The sequence below is a fragment of the Ictidomys tridecemlineatus genome, unplaced genomic scaffold (assembly GCF_052094955.1).
Source record: "Ictidomys tridecemlineatus isolate mIctTri1 unplaced genomic scaffold, mIctTri1.hap1 Scaffold_191, whole genome shotgun sequence".
NCBI lineage: Eukaryota > Metazoa > Chordata > Mammalia > Rodentia > Sciuridae > Ictidomys > Ictidomys tridecemlineatus.
Genome location: NW_027521642.1, coordinates 386390 through 400859, shown reverse-complemented (window position 1 = coordinate 400859; position 14470 = coordinate 386390). Strand labels below are relative to the sequence as shown.

Here is a 14470-nt window from a genome sequence, read left to right as displayed (position 1 = left end):
GTTGTTTTTAATGGGAGAGGAGATGCCCTCTGCTTGGGTACACTCTGCATATGGGGTGCAGACATAACATTGGCTTTCTGCACAAGCTGTGGGAGCAAGTTCTCTTTTGGGGATGGTGAGAATGTTCTAGAACTAGATAGTGGTGATGGGTGTAATGGTAAGTTTTATGTTAAGTGTATTTTAAAAACAATTTCTAAAAACAAACAAACAAACAAACAAGAACAAGGCTAAGAGAGTGCTTTAAAAATGTAATCCACCTCATGCATGAAGGAATTAGAATAACCGTTAATGGAGGCATGAAGCCACATTCTCCTACTCAGCCCTCGTTGTCCCAACATCTCAGCAGTGAGTCCAGACATCACCCATAATTTTCTGCTTCTCCCCAAACCTGTCACACTGCTCCCTTCTGCCCTCTTACCAGGAAAGGAGAACTGGCCTGGAGCTTGCAAATGTGGCTCTGGGTCCTGGCCAAGTCACTAGGCTCTGCTGGGCTTTTGGCTTATCTTTCTCCTGCCCTGCCTATCTCCAGGACAGGGGCAGGGAACAAGTAGGATGGTTGTGCTCCTGGAAGCTCCTGGCCCTGTGGTGGCTGGGCTGGACACGCTGCTACTGGGTTTGTCAAAACACCAGGGCCCAGTGGCATCACACAGAGACAGTTCGTGCCAACTGGAGAAGAGAGGGTGGGAAGGGTTTGAGGACAGTGTCAGTTCTGGAACTTATTTATTGCAACAGGCTCTTCCAGGGTGTGTTTTGGGGCAAAAGGCCTCCCCACATCAGTTTCCCCAGGAGGTATCAACCCAGAGACTCACTAGAAAGTGAGATTTACGTTTGTCCCCTGTTCCTTGAGAGAATGCTGCCCCTTACCACCAGCCACCCTTTCTCACCTGGTGCCACACTACCCCACTGCTGCTCTGGGGTTTCCTGCTTCATTCTACCTCTCTCAGAGGTGACTGGTTCCTTTCAATCCCCCAAATGGTTCCCAGAGGTGGCTGCTCTGGAGAGCTCTCCCAGAAGAGGTCTCCACATGGTAGAGACAGGGGTTCTTGGGAGCTGCATCCCACAATAGCTCCAGGCTCAGATCCCTCTGGAGCTGCTCTGTCCACACACCAGGTGCTGTGGCAAAGCTGCCCAGGTTCCAACGGGAGCGCAGCTTCATGTACTCACCAACTAATCATCCCCTGAGTGCCACATAAGGTTTCTGCAGCACCCACCCACCTGGGATTGGCAGCTTCCCTGACCCTGGTGAGCAGAGCCGCTTGGTCTGGGGTCTCTAGCTCTCACAGGGGACTGACACCTTCCTCCAAGCAGACCCTCTGCAAATAAAGCAGCATAGCCAGGCTCTTTCTAGGGAAAGCTCTCGTTGCTGTCCTGCTCTTTCCTCTTGTAACCGTTTCCTCCAGGTACGTATACATCACCTGCTATCTCAGGGATTAGAAGCCATTTTACTTGTCTTTGACACTTTCCACACTTCCCAAATTTCCAACCATAAGATACATCAGTTACTTAATACAATAGTGCGTTTGTTTGTTTGTTTGCTTGCTTTTATACTCAGCAATGCCTGCTATACTTGTATATGTTCTCCCTCAATCTCATAGGGAAAGGGGCTCACAAAATATCATGTAAACTCCATCCAAACAGAATTCAAGGTTTTGTTTCTGTCAGAGTCCTTGCGGTAGTTGTAGTAAACTAGTCTGCTGACAGTTCTTGTCATCAGGCATGCACGCATGAGTTCCCCTTCTTAACCTCTCTGCTTCATTTGTTTACTGTTTTATTGAGTTTTGACACAAGTGACTCCATTTTGTTTCTGACACCTTTCACAATGGCAATTTTTCAACCTGAACTTGAAAATAAAGTTTTGGAGGGGGGCCTACATAACACTAATAAAGGAAGAGCCTCCCCTGGGGAGAATACCAGCATTAAATGACTGATATCCACAGACCCCTGTAGGGTCTTGGAGCTCTTCCTCCAGCACCTGGGCCGCCAACATCCAGGTTCCTGTCCATTGAAAGACCGACCTGCTTCCTGGGAGCTCATCAGCAGAGTCTCCAGAGGTCATTAAGACAAGGTGGCCTCTGAGACAATCAGAGTGGGACTGCAACAGCCTGCTTCACAGGTGGCAACAGAGTTTCTGCCTTCTTGACTCCAGCCCTTGCCCCATCTGCAGCAGGTTTTGCCAGGGTCAGCAAACAGGGGAAGGCACAAATGAAACACACACATACAAAAAAAAAGAAGAAAGAAAAATATCTGTAACTCTATGTTGTGACTGAGCATGTTTCAGCATTTCTGTTTTTAATTTGATATTTGATTGACCATGAGACCCAGACTTGGCACTACCTGCTCAGGCCAGATGCCAAACTCAGTTGAAGAAATTTTAGATGTTGATATAGATTTGGCTTTTGGCACTTAAAAAGCAGTTTAAAAAGATGCAGTTTTGTTGTAAAGGTACCATCTCTAAACTGAGAGCTGCCAAAAATATCAAGAAGACTTTTTAGGTTGACACATCCTTAAAACACCGAAGCCAGGCAGCCTGGGGGCTCTGAGAAGAGGTAGAGGATTCAGAAAGGCAGAACTTTCAGTGGCTCCACACAGGGAAGGAGGGAAAGTAGTTGCCAGGTTGGGGCTTCACAAGAAACAATGATATTTAAACTGTATGGATATGGACCACATCTGTCAAAATTCTTTGGTTTTACATGACTGAAACCCTGACCCAGAGAGCAGGAACAGAATGAAATTAACTGACACTTGTAAATGAAAAGTCTGGAAGTCATTAAGCTACAGGTTCTGCTGGATTCAGGGGCCAGAGTCGCCTCTGGCTTGTTTCTCCCTCGCTCTCATCTCCCTCTCCCGCTATCCTGGTTTTCATCTCTGAGTTCAGATGTAATAAGATCTCCAGGAAGTTTGTACTCTCAGCCTCAAATCCATTAAGCAAGAAGAGTCAGAGAAAGTCTCAGGGTATCTCATTAGTTGTTATGGGGTTACATGCTCATGCTGAAAGAGTTGTTAAAGATGGGAGAATGGAAAGCTGCAAAGACACAAGCCTTCCTTTTAAAAAGCATCATGTACCAAGTACTATACTAAAGACCTTGTTGTGCATTTTAAAGTTGATTTTTAAGACAATTCCTGAGAAATGTATCTGATCTTCCTGAGCTTCAAGCCAGGAAAGAAAGATTCAGCAAAGGTTAAAACATGCCTGAGTCACCGAGTATGTGGTGGGGATGGTAGGTAATGCTGTAGTTAGCACTTTTAACCCTTGAGTTAGAATGGAGCTTGGAACCACCCAGTCCAATTAAGAATCAAACAGACAGCATTCTTGAGCAATGTTCCCACAGCGTTCATAGCATTCCAGGGATGCATACCAGTTTAAGTGAGCCCAATCCATACAATAGATAGCAAGTTCTCTCTTATTTTGAACTTGCATTTATACACCTTCAAAGTTTCTTTCTCCAAGGTGTTTGGACATTGACATCTATTCAGGCTATATCATCTTTTTTCTTGTATTGTTTTTAATAGTGAATTATAGTTACACATAACAGTGAGATTCATTTTGACATAATTATACATGCATGAAATATAATTTGTGCCATTTCAGTACCTACTACTTGCTCTTTCCCTCCCCACTTCTTTCCCTTAGTCCTCCCCAGACTCCACTCTAAGATCTTGCTTCTTGTTGAGAGCCACGGCAGGTCAGAATGATGCCTGGCATTTGCCAGAGGGAATGTTTGAAAGGTGACGCCAGCAAACCATTGAGATGATGATTTGAGTTAAGCTATATATAATTGCTGTGATGCTGGATTGATTGTATTGTATATTTGACCTTTACTGTTGGGCAATGGGGCAGCTCTTGCTGCCTTGGGCGCCCACTACTTTGGAGTTCTCACAGGGATTTCCGGAGAGTTCTCATTGGTTGGGGAAGTGCTGGAGAAGCGATTTCCAGAGGAGAGATTTCCAGAGGAGGGATTTCTGGTTGATGTGTGGTGTGTCCTGGGAGAAGGCCGCATGGGTGGTGTTGGCGGAAAAGTGCGTGTGCAGTGTCGGTAAGAGTTGAAATAAGGTAGTTGCTGTTTGAACCTACAAGGCTTTGTGCCCAGCCAGACTGTGGCAGCTTCTATGTATTTATTGTTTGTTTTTTTAATGGGCACTTTGTAGATATACATAAGGAGAAGTTCACTGTGGCATATTCACGTATGGGTACAGCATAATAGGGTCAAGTTCCTTCTGTGGTTCTTTCCTTTTCCTGTCCCTCCCTCTCCCTCTTTATCCTCTTCCTCTACTCCACTTATCTCTCTTTTATTTTCATATGATCCACCTATATCCACCACTTTCCCCGCCTCACTTTTCTCTAGCTTCTGCATAGAAGAGAAAACATTTAACCTTTGACTTTCTGAATCTGGTTTATTTTACTTAGCCTTATGTTCTTCAGTTACATCTATTTACCAGCAAACTCCAGTTTCATTATTCTTTGTGGCTGAGTAAAGCTCCATGGTGTATTTAGACCACATTTTCTTTATCCATTCATCAGTTCATGGGCACCTGGGCTGGTTCCATCACTTGGCTATTGTGAATTGCACTTCTGTAAACGTGGATGTGTCCACATCACTCGAGTATGCTGATTTTAGTTCTTTTGGATAAATATCAAGGAGTGGGATATCTAGGTCATATGGTGACCCATTTCTAGTCTTTTGAGGAACCTTCATACTGTTTTACAAAGTGTTTGTACCAACGTATAGTTCTACCAACAATGAACGACTGTGCCATTTTCCCCACATCCTTGCCAGAATTTATTATTTGTATTCTTGATGAATGCATTCTAACTGGAGTGAGATGAAATCTCAATATACTTTTAATTTGCATTTCTCTGATTGCTAAGGATGTTGAACATTTTTTTTTCATATATTTGTTGGCCATTTGTTTCTTCTTTTGCCCATTTATTGATTGGATTATTTGGTTTTGGTTATTAAGTTTTTTATTTCTTTATATATTCTGGATATTAATACCCTGTCAGCAGAGTAGCTGGCAAAGATTTTATCATTCTATAGTCTCTCTCTTCCTACTCCTAATTGTTTCCTTTGTTGTGCAGAAGTTTTAAAATTTGATGCTGTATGACTTATTGATTCTTGGTTATTTTTGGTTTTTGTTTCCTTTAGCTTCAGGGGTCTTGTTAAGGAACTTGGTGCTGATACAATGTAGCATTGAGCCCATGTTTTCTTTTAAGGTTGCAAAGTTTCTGGCCTACTTCCCATACGCCTTGATCCATTTTGAGTTGACTTTTGTGCTGGGTGAGAGGGATCTGGTCTCATTTTCTACATATGGATATCCAGTTTTCCCAGCACCATTTGTTGAGTCTGTTTTTTCTCCAACAGATGTTTTTGGCACCTTTGTTGACTATCAGATGCCTGTGCCTATGTGGGCTGGTCTCTGTGTCTTCTATTTTGTTGGTCTTCATGTCAATTTGAACGCCAATACCAGGCTGTTTTGTTACCATATAACTGTGGTATAATTTGAGATCAGGTATTGTGGTGCTTCTGGCATTGCTTTTCTTGCTTATTAGTACTTTGGTTATTCTGCTTTTATTCTTTTTATTCACATTTATAAATAAATTTTAGAACTGTTATGTTTCTAGTTCTGTGAAAAATCTCATTGGTGTTTGATGGGCATTGTATATAATCTGTGAGTGATTTTGTTAGTGTGATCATTTTGACAACAGTAATTCTGTCTATCTGAGATTATAGAGGTCTTTCCATCTTCTAAGTTCTTCTTCAATTTCTCCCTTCAGGGATTTGCAGTTTTCATTACAGAGGTGTTTCACCTCCTGTGCTAGTATTTTATTCTTAAGGTTATCTTGAATGGGATAGTTATCCCTATTTCTTTCTCAGAAAATTCATTTTGGCGTATAGGAAAGCTATTGATTTAGGAATGACGATCTTGTATCCTGCTGCTTTTCTGACTTTGTTTGTGAGCTCTAGAAGTCTTCTGGTGTGGTTTTTTGAGTCTTCTAGATGTAGGATCAGGTCATCAGCAAACAGAGATCATTTCACTTTTTCTCCTGTTCATATCTCTTTGATTTTCTTTTTATACCTGATTATGATGGCTAAAGTTTCAAGAACTAAATTGTGTAAGAGAGGTAATTGCAGACATCCTTGGCTTGTTCCTGATTTTATAAGAAATGTTCTCAATCATTCTCTCTTCAACATAATGTTAGCTTTGGGTTTGTCATATACAGCCTTTATAATGTTGAGCTAAGTTCCTTACAATGCTAGTTACTCTGGCATTTTTAACATTAATTGATGCTGGATTTTTTTGAAGTCTTCTTCTACTTTTATTGGATGATCATGTGGTTATTGTCCTTAATCCTGTTTATGTGGTGAATGACATTTATTGGTTTCACATGTTGAACTGTTCTTATGTCCTGAGATGAAGCCCAATTGCTCTGATTAAGCAGAGGCCAGCTCCACTCTCCAGGACTTCCCAGCTTCCAGAACCAGGAGCCAAATACACTTTAGAAATCACCCCATCTCAGTATTTTGGTATAGCAATAGGAAATTACCCCAAACCAGACACTAACTCCACTCAGGGTGGTTCCACCCTCATGACCTAATCACCTCCTGAAGGTTCTGCCTCCCAACACCATCACACTGAGATTAGGGTTTCAAGGGGTTGGGGGAAAGGGTGACAAACACTCAGTCCAAAGAATTCTCTCACTACCTAATAAGGCACCTTGGACAGGTCACTTTCTTGTCTGAGCCTCAATTTCCCCGATAGCATAATAAATAGAAGGATTTGCAAGGTCCTTTCCAGAAAACTTATTCTTTGATATCTACTTTTTTTCCTTCTCACCCAGCAATGAGTTCAATGAAGCATTCACTTCTTGCTATAATGGTTTTGAATTTAGATCTATTTTAAAAACACTCAGAATTTCTTGTGGGCATAAACAGCAGCTAGGTCAATGTCTCCCCTATCATGTTCTCAGCTCGTCCATTTATTTATTGTAGATTTTTTTTCACTCTCTCTCACCCTATTTCAAAGGTTTCAATGACAAAGTAGTGTCTTGCCTGTCTATAAAAATCTCACCAAGTAATTCTTGATGATGAGAGAAGTTTGCCATTCCAAAATTTGAATACACACTTCTAAGCAACACCCACCAGAAACTTCTTACAGGCCAGGGACACATTAGTTCCTGTTCAAAAAGACAAGGAATCTGTGGACTTGATTCAGATAGCCTTTTCTGTCTCCTGTGTTCACGCCTGGCCTAGTAGATTCCAGGAGCTTCTTCTCTACCAGCCAGCTCAGGTGACCCACCTTGGAGCCCAACACTATTTCCACTTCAAGCACATTGCTTCAAGAAAATGCACATTTATTCATAAAAACAGCCCTGGTTTCTGTACTATGCTAGATGTGCTCATTTTTCAAAGGAATAAATTATAAGCCTGTGAAGTACATGTTCAGCTTATGAATGTAAAAGAATGGAAAAAATATACAATTAATTAAACAGATTTTGTTTGCCTGAGAGAGTGCCATTTGTCAACTTCACACACCCTATACCTTGATTACAAATTCCCATCACTGGAAATATAAATGAAGCCTAGAAACTTGTTCCAAAATATAATTTGTAAGGTGTTGGCACAGGTTATTAAAACATCCAGTAATAGTCACTAGACTAACAAGAAGATTTTACTTCAAATGGAAAAATCATTACAGTCAACAATAGGAAGACATAAAAATAATTAATGTTTTCATTTTCTTTTGGTCTTTGGCATCAGTCTGTGGCATACAGAGATGGCATGGAAGAGAAGACTCTGGTCTAACCGGAAGCAGCTATTTAAATTTGGCCTTTCATGACTAGATAAAGTGATATCCTATTTTTTGGTCACTCTTTTGTTGATTATTTACTACTCAGTCAAATAACAGCCCTAAAACAATGGGTCTTTCAAGTGATTGGCCGACTCTGGTGGATCATGGAGGAAAAGGAGGTATCACAGGAGTGTGGGGAGGGCTGCAGAAACAGACAGGAGGGAATATTCCAGGCACAGGTGCCAAAATTCAGCCTCCAAACTACACAATCAGGAACCCCAGCGGCTGCTGCTGCCTGTGGGTGCCAAAGGAAATCACATTTACTCTCTGTTGTTCATCAGACAACTAGGAGAAGCTGCGAGAAAGGCACCCATCAGTCTGAGTGAAGAACTCCATCCAATTCTCCCGGTTTCCTGCTCCATTTATTCATTCCAGATATCCTCCTTGGATCTCACACCCAGACCCAATGAATTCACTGCAAAGACCAAGAACCCCTTAGATTAGCAGGAGCTGGGTTTACCCTCCCACCTTAAGCACCTTGAAAACTGGACAAAATGCCTTTATCTTTGGACAAAGGTCTACATAGGATTGTGGTCCCCAAGTGGAAGAAGACACCAAGATGAGCCCTGAAATATCAATACTGTTGGGGTCTCAGGATGCCTGCAGGCAAGGAGGGACCCCAACAGGACTTGAGTTGAGAAGAGACAAAGCCTGAAGTTTGGGGAGGCCAAGGAGTGACAGATGTGGGAAAAAGAAAGCCACACACGGGTAAACTAGTGCTGTGGTCTGAATGTTTATGTCCTCAGAACTTCACCTGTCGGGGTAATGGTATTAGGAAGTGATTGAGTCCTGGGCACAAATCCTCATGAATGGTACTAGTGCCTTTCTAAAAGGGACCCTAGAGGGACTCCTGGCTCCTTTTACCAAGTGAGGTAACGGTGAGGATTCTGCAGTTTGTAACATGGAAAGACACCCTGTTCAAGCCTGACCATGCTAGCAACTCAATCTCGGACTTGCAGTCTCCACAACTGTGGAACGTGCATTTCTATTGTTTATACGACACTGTCTCTATGGTAATGTGCCATATAGTAGCCCAAGCTGACTTAGCTGGACAGGCCATCCTCCCTTGAGCCTGAAAAGCCCCAACCTTTTGTCTTTACTTCCTAGGTTCCTCCTGGACCAAGAACTGGATTTTCACACGGTCTTCAGATACACTGAGGCAGAGTCGATTAGTTTGCAGATCTCCCCTGATAGCAATTTGATCCTAGACCATTCACCTTTTGCCTGGACAAGAGTATTTCTCACAGATCCCAGGGCATATGTTTAAAATGACCATTCCTTGAGTCACTTCTGCAAGCTATTAATTGGCTCAGAAATTCCTTACCAGGCATTACATAAGAGATAGAGGTTGACACTCAGTCAACCTTAAGTTACCCTTAAGCAAATCACCCTAGCAAGGAACTCAGAACTGACTCACACTCCGCAAGGCACATTCTGGATGACCACATTTTTAGAAGGGAACCTTCATTTCACGTCCTGGGGACATCTTTCTCCAGCTTTTTCTGTGACAACTGCAGGCATCTTGACTATCTGCAGCACTAACTTACCAATCCTCATGTAGAATTTTTAGTAATGACTTTGTACTCATTTGTGAAATTGAACTGTTTTAAATACTGAGACCAAGATGTGCTGGAAGATGCTTCCCTCCCAGCAGTCATGGACACTGATGTACTCTCGCCACCAAGCACCTATTCACTCTGCTGCTAATAATAATGCCACAACATTTCTCTGCCCATGTACATTAACCCCTGTTAATTTTCCTTTGGTCCCAGGACTCAGACATGACCAGTCAGAGCATGGCATTTCCCTGGTCACAGTGATTGACCCAAGGAGGATGGGGTTACCCAATCAGAACTAATGAAATTTAAGGAGACCTTCCCAACTTTTCCTTAGAAGTAGGAAGATGTGAGTCAGGAGCTGACAAGGACCACCACACAGTCCTGGAATGAGACCAAGGAGGCAGAAGTCAGAGCCAGGGGACAAAGGGACACCATGCCTTGATGGTTATGTCAGAACATCTTAGGCATTGCTTACCTCAGGTTTTTTCAGGCAACGAGCTAATGAGATTTGTTGGGTCCTCTTAGTTTAAGTTGGCTTTCCTAAGTCTTGTTGAAGGACCCAGCTTCACCAGAAGCTAGGAAAGGGAATGAAGAAGTTCTCTCCAAGGCCTGCTCAGCAACACAGCCCTGCTGACCTGCAGCACAAGACAGTAGGTCGGTGGGGATCTTCACAGCAGCAGAGGACCGTCATTCAGACTCTGTCCCTCTGTCTCTCAAGTGTGCTTATCTTCATGAGCTACTTAAGGGATATTAAAGGACAGTGAATCATAGTACTAATTATGTTCCTATATCTATTTCAAATTTTATTTAACCCACCAAATTTGAGTTAAATATGTTTAAAGAGGAAATTTCTAAAACTGATGGAGCTATCTTTAAAATGAATCAGTCCCCCAAATCAGTCCTCTGTTGATAAAAACAGTGGATTTCAATGTTTATGGTCAAGATTATACAGTCTTTTAATATATCCAATATGAGATAAAATTTTATAGCAATTAGTAAAATTTGTATAATTTCCTTTTTAGAGATTCTCTTGGAATAGCCACATAAACTTATATATCTTAGAATATGCTTTTGTTATTTTATTTCTGCATGGTCTTAATATGAAACAACAAGAAGAAAAAAAGAATGGGAATCTTTGGAGTGCCAATTGATGATTTGGCTGAAAGGCTGGAAGCAATTCGTTTATCACACACTATAGGTTAATTGATCACTTCCCCTAGAGAAGATTAGGTTAGCACACAGAAGTAAAGAAGGGTGCCCGTTACCAGGGAAGTCACAATATTATATAGTCGGAGATCCCCTGATATGATCAAAAATAAACAAAAAAGAAAATTAAAAGAGCATATAACACCCAGAAAATCTGGTTTGGGACCATTTGATTTAAAAAAATTCTGAAGAATAAAACCACATCTGTGTGAGTTAATACTACATAAACTTGTATAGAACAAGCCTCCTATTGATCAACAAAGGTTTGACCTACATAGGTAAATATATAACTCTTCCCAAGTATTTTTATTTGTTCAAATTTTCTCTAAACTATGAACTATTCTTTAAAAAGTATTGGTTGGTGATTTTAATAATTTCCCAAGACTAAGAAGAAATAAACTTTCCTCAGGGAAAGGAACCACAAGACACTGTAATGGATGGTGTTCAGAGACAGGGTCCACCCTTACCAAGAATGTTAACCGGATTTGGGGAGTGCACAGTGGAAGGAAGGGTGTCCATTCTTTCGGAGCAACTCAAGGAAAGAAGGAAATGGAGCACACAGCAGAGCAGAGACACACGTCAGAACCATGTGGTGCATCTGGGACAGTCGGACCTCCCTCCCTCCCCCTGCCACTTCCTTTCCTGGTGCTGCTGGATTCTTCTTTCTCCATTCACTCTCTGAATGCCAGTCTTCCTGCTCTGTGCACTTCCTTCAGCAGTCAGTTATTCCCACCGTCCACAGTTGACCAGGTACCCACTAGTTTGTGTCTCAAGGTCGAGAACTGAATGAGAGACTGCTCTGTCAGCTTCACCCCACCCCACAGCATGTGCAGGCTGGGTCCACTTCCCTCCAGCCTTCTGAAACCCCTCTTTCTATACCCCCAGCCCAGGCAGCAGTATGGGCATTCTCAATTCTTCCTTCTCCCTTCCCTGCCTGTGTCAGTTCCCAACCTGACAGTCCTGATATTTCTGTTCTACACGTTCCTCCTCTTCCCGCATCTCTGCATCCATCCAGCCCTTATTTCCTCTCACCTGGAATACCACAGCAGAAGCCTCAATGGCTTCCCTTTTCATGGAATGAGTCCCTCCACTCTATCATCTACGAGAGATTCATCCTTCTTCAATATACATCCAGTTATGCTGCTAGACATCTTTAATTCCTTTCTAAGAACTGTTAGGTTAGAGTTTGAATTTCAATAACCTTCACAATCAGTAACTGCCCCAATGGTAGCTCCAACTGTCTACCTATACTTGTCCCTCCAGGGACAAGCCATTCGCCCTTCTCCAAACTTCAATAGGCACCAGAATGTCAAAGCCATTTCCTTTATCCATTCAGTGACCTCACACATAAGACATTAAGTTCAGACATTAAGCCACCATTATGATCACTTTGGTTGTGGGATTCCTATAGGCTCAGCAAATCTGACCTAACCATCCCAAATAATTGGTTACCCACAAAGTCTTTACAGTGGGTCCTCTCTCTACCTGGAATACACACTGCCACCATTTAACTACTACCTGTCCCTCAGGTAGTAGTCGTCACCCTCAGGCAGGGTTCTCTGAGTCTTTGATCACATGTGGACCCCCCTCCCTGCCCCGATGGCAAGCCTCTCTTATGCCCTCATCTCTCTGTCTGGCAGTCATACCTGTGTTTGCTTTGCAGTTTCCTAAAAGAGAACAGAAGCTTAAGGTCATTCTGGGCATCTTGCAGTCTTGAGATCTTGGTACCATGCCTGGTCAAGTAAAATCTTGCATAATATAGAGATATTTAACAATTAGCAAGTCAGAAAAAATAGTCTGGTTTACCCCTCTGATAAGATAGAGAATTTAAGATATTATTAAGATTTATATTTATGTGTTGTTAAAGTTGATATGATATTTTTAACTTCTTGGATACAAATCATCCTGTGTAGAAAACGATCCACTTAATACCCCTACTTACAGGTTACAACTATATTTGGTAAACTTCATATTCCTAGATTTGAAAAAAAAATAATCAAATGTTCTCTGTTTGTGGTACTGTTCAACAGCTCATTAACTCAGCCAATGAAAATACTTCTACTTGTAGAAGATAATTGTGAATAAGCTAATATATATAAACCTAAGTTTTTGGATAAAAATGATAAAAAGAATCAATAATATAATTCATGGAAAATGCTGCATAATTGTTGGATCATTATTTGTAATTTTTATTATCATTACTATCCTCCTTTTATATTGAACTGAAATTTGGAAATTGACCTTCAAATGGTCTGATTCATATAGAAAATTACATTTGAACTCAATTTGGATTGATAATGCTATTGGTTGCTAGATCAGCAATAGAGGCTTGAAGAGAGGAAAATTTACACATTCAATGGCTCATGTATTTCCTGCCCTTAGCCCTAGAAAAAAAGGCAGAGACAATGTATTTGTACAGATTGTTCAAAATCCTCATCAGTGTCTATACCTTTCCCTCACTTATCCACACATACAAGTGGCTTTCATGGTTTATCCACTGGGATGAGCATGTTATCACAGTTGACTGCAAAAAAAATATGCTTTATGTGTAAAAAAAAAATCATCCTCTTTCCTTTTCGCCTTTCTGTTTTGTTTTGTTTTTGCAATGAATACAAATTACTGTCCAAATGGTGATGATTGTTCATTGGATTTAGAAGTGGTCCATTAACAATATGATTAAAAAATAGCATTGGAGTTACAAACAATATTGATTTTAATAACAATTCAGTTTCTCATTTGTGCTTTGATGTTGGCAGAATGCTTAAAGGAGGAGAGAGACAAAATAGAACAAGGGTATATTATAAAGTGTTAGGTAACTTTGCACCATCACCTCAAGGTAGAAAGGTTTTTGGGTACTTACAGCAGGGAATTGGCCACAGTATCTAGAAGGGTAACAAATGGATATCACACATGAGTTAGAAGGCAGAAGGACGGGATTCAGACAAGATTCACTGGAAATTTTTATCCTAGTAGCCAAGCACTGAAGCAGGGCATATGCCAGGGCTTTGGGGTTAATACAGAAAGATATAGACAATATTTTGTAAGTAAAATATGACTGAGAAGGAGTGGAGCATTTGATGCAATAAGGCATGAAAATGACAGATGAAGTGAAAAGATGAATTGAAAATGGTCTTGTATTTTCATTTGGCAGAAGAGAAAATTATTCATTATTCATCTCATTTTCTCCTATCTTTGGTAAACCCATTAACTGGAAAACATATATGTTCTCAACAGATGGAATATATTTATTTTCCCATAGATATTTAGACAGTGATTAGCATCATATAATATAGAATATTGTATTATGATTAGTATTCTTTTCTTGTATGCTATGGGCAAATTTTTAACAATTCATATGACTTCCTAACACATTTGTGTATTGAAATTCATGATATGATAAAAGTGTTGCAAAATAAGTTAATATATTTAAAACAGTAAAAGCAAAGTTTCATGACAGCAATATTATGAAAGAGCCAATATCTGATATGTTAATCTCTTTCTTACCCTAAATTCTTTGAAAGAATTTAAAATCTGAATTCCTGAAAATTCAAATAGGTGTTCGACAGCCCAAAATAATAATAATAATAATAATAATAATAATAATAATAATAATAATAATAATAATAATATAGTAGAAGTATAGACTTGAGATAATAAATTTATGGAGATTTGGTTTAATTTTTTGATATTTTAACAAAGTGGTAATATTATTTGGAGCTATCATGTTATATAATTTAGTCATTAAAAATAACAATATAAAGAATTTGAATAACATTTATACATTTAGCTTTTTTATTTGCATGTTTTTACAAAATAAAGTTAAAATTGATTATAGTTTGATAGGATTTATCTTTGAT

At 40.5% G+C, this 14470-nt stretch overlaps 1 long non-coding RNA gene across 1 annotated transcript; it reads right to left on the bottom strand.

Moving 5' to 3' along the window:
* Positions 1 to 7128: 7128 nt before the first annotated feature.
* Positions 7129 to 13803, bottom strand: LOC120883680 (uncharacterized). Its single transcript, XR_013432743.1, has 3 exons — positions 11646 to 13803; positions 9883 to 10042; positions 7129 to 8263 (listed from the first exon to the last, which is right to left on the bottom strand). It is a non-coding gene; the product is annotated as an uncharacterized LOC120883680 (long non-coding RNA).
* Positions 13804 to 14470: the final 667 nt, after the last annotated feature.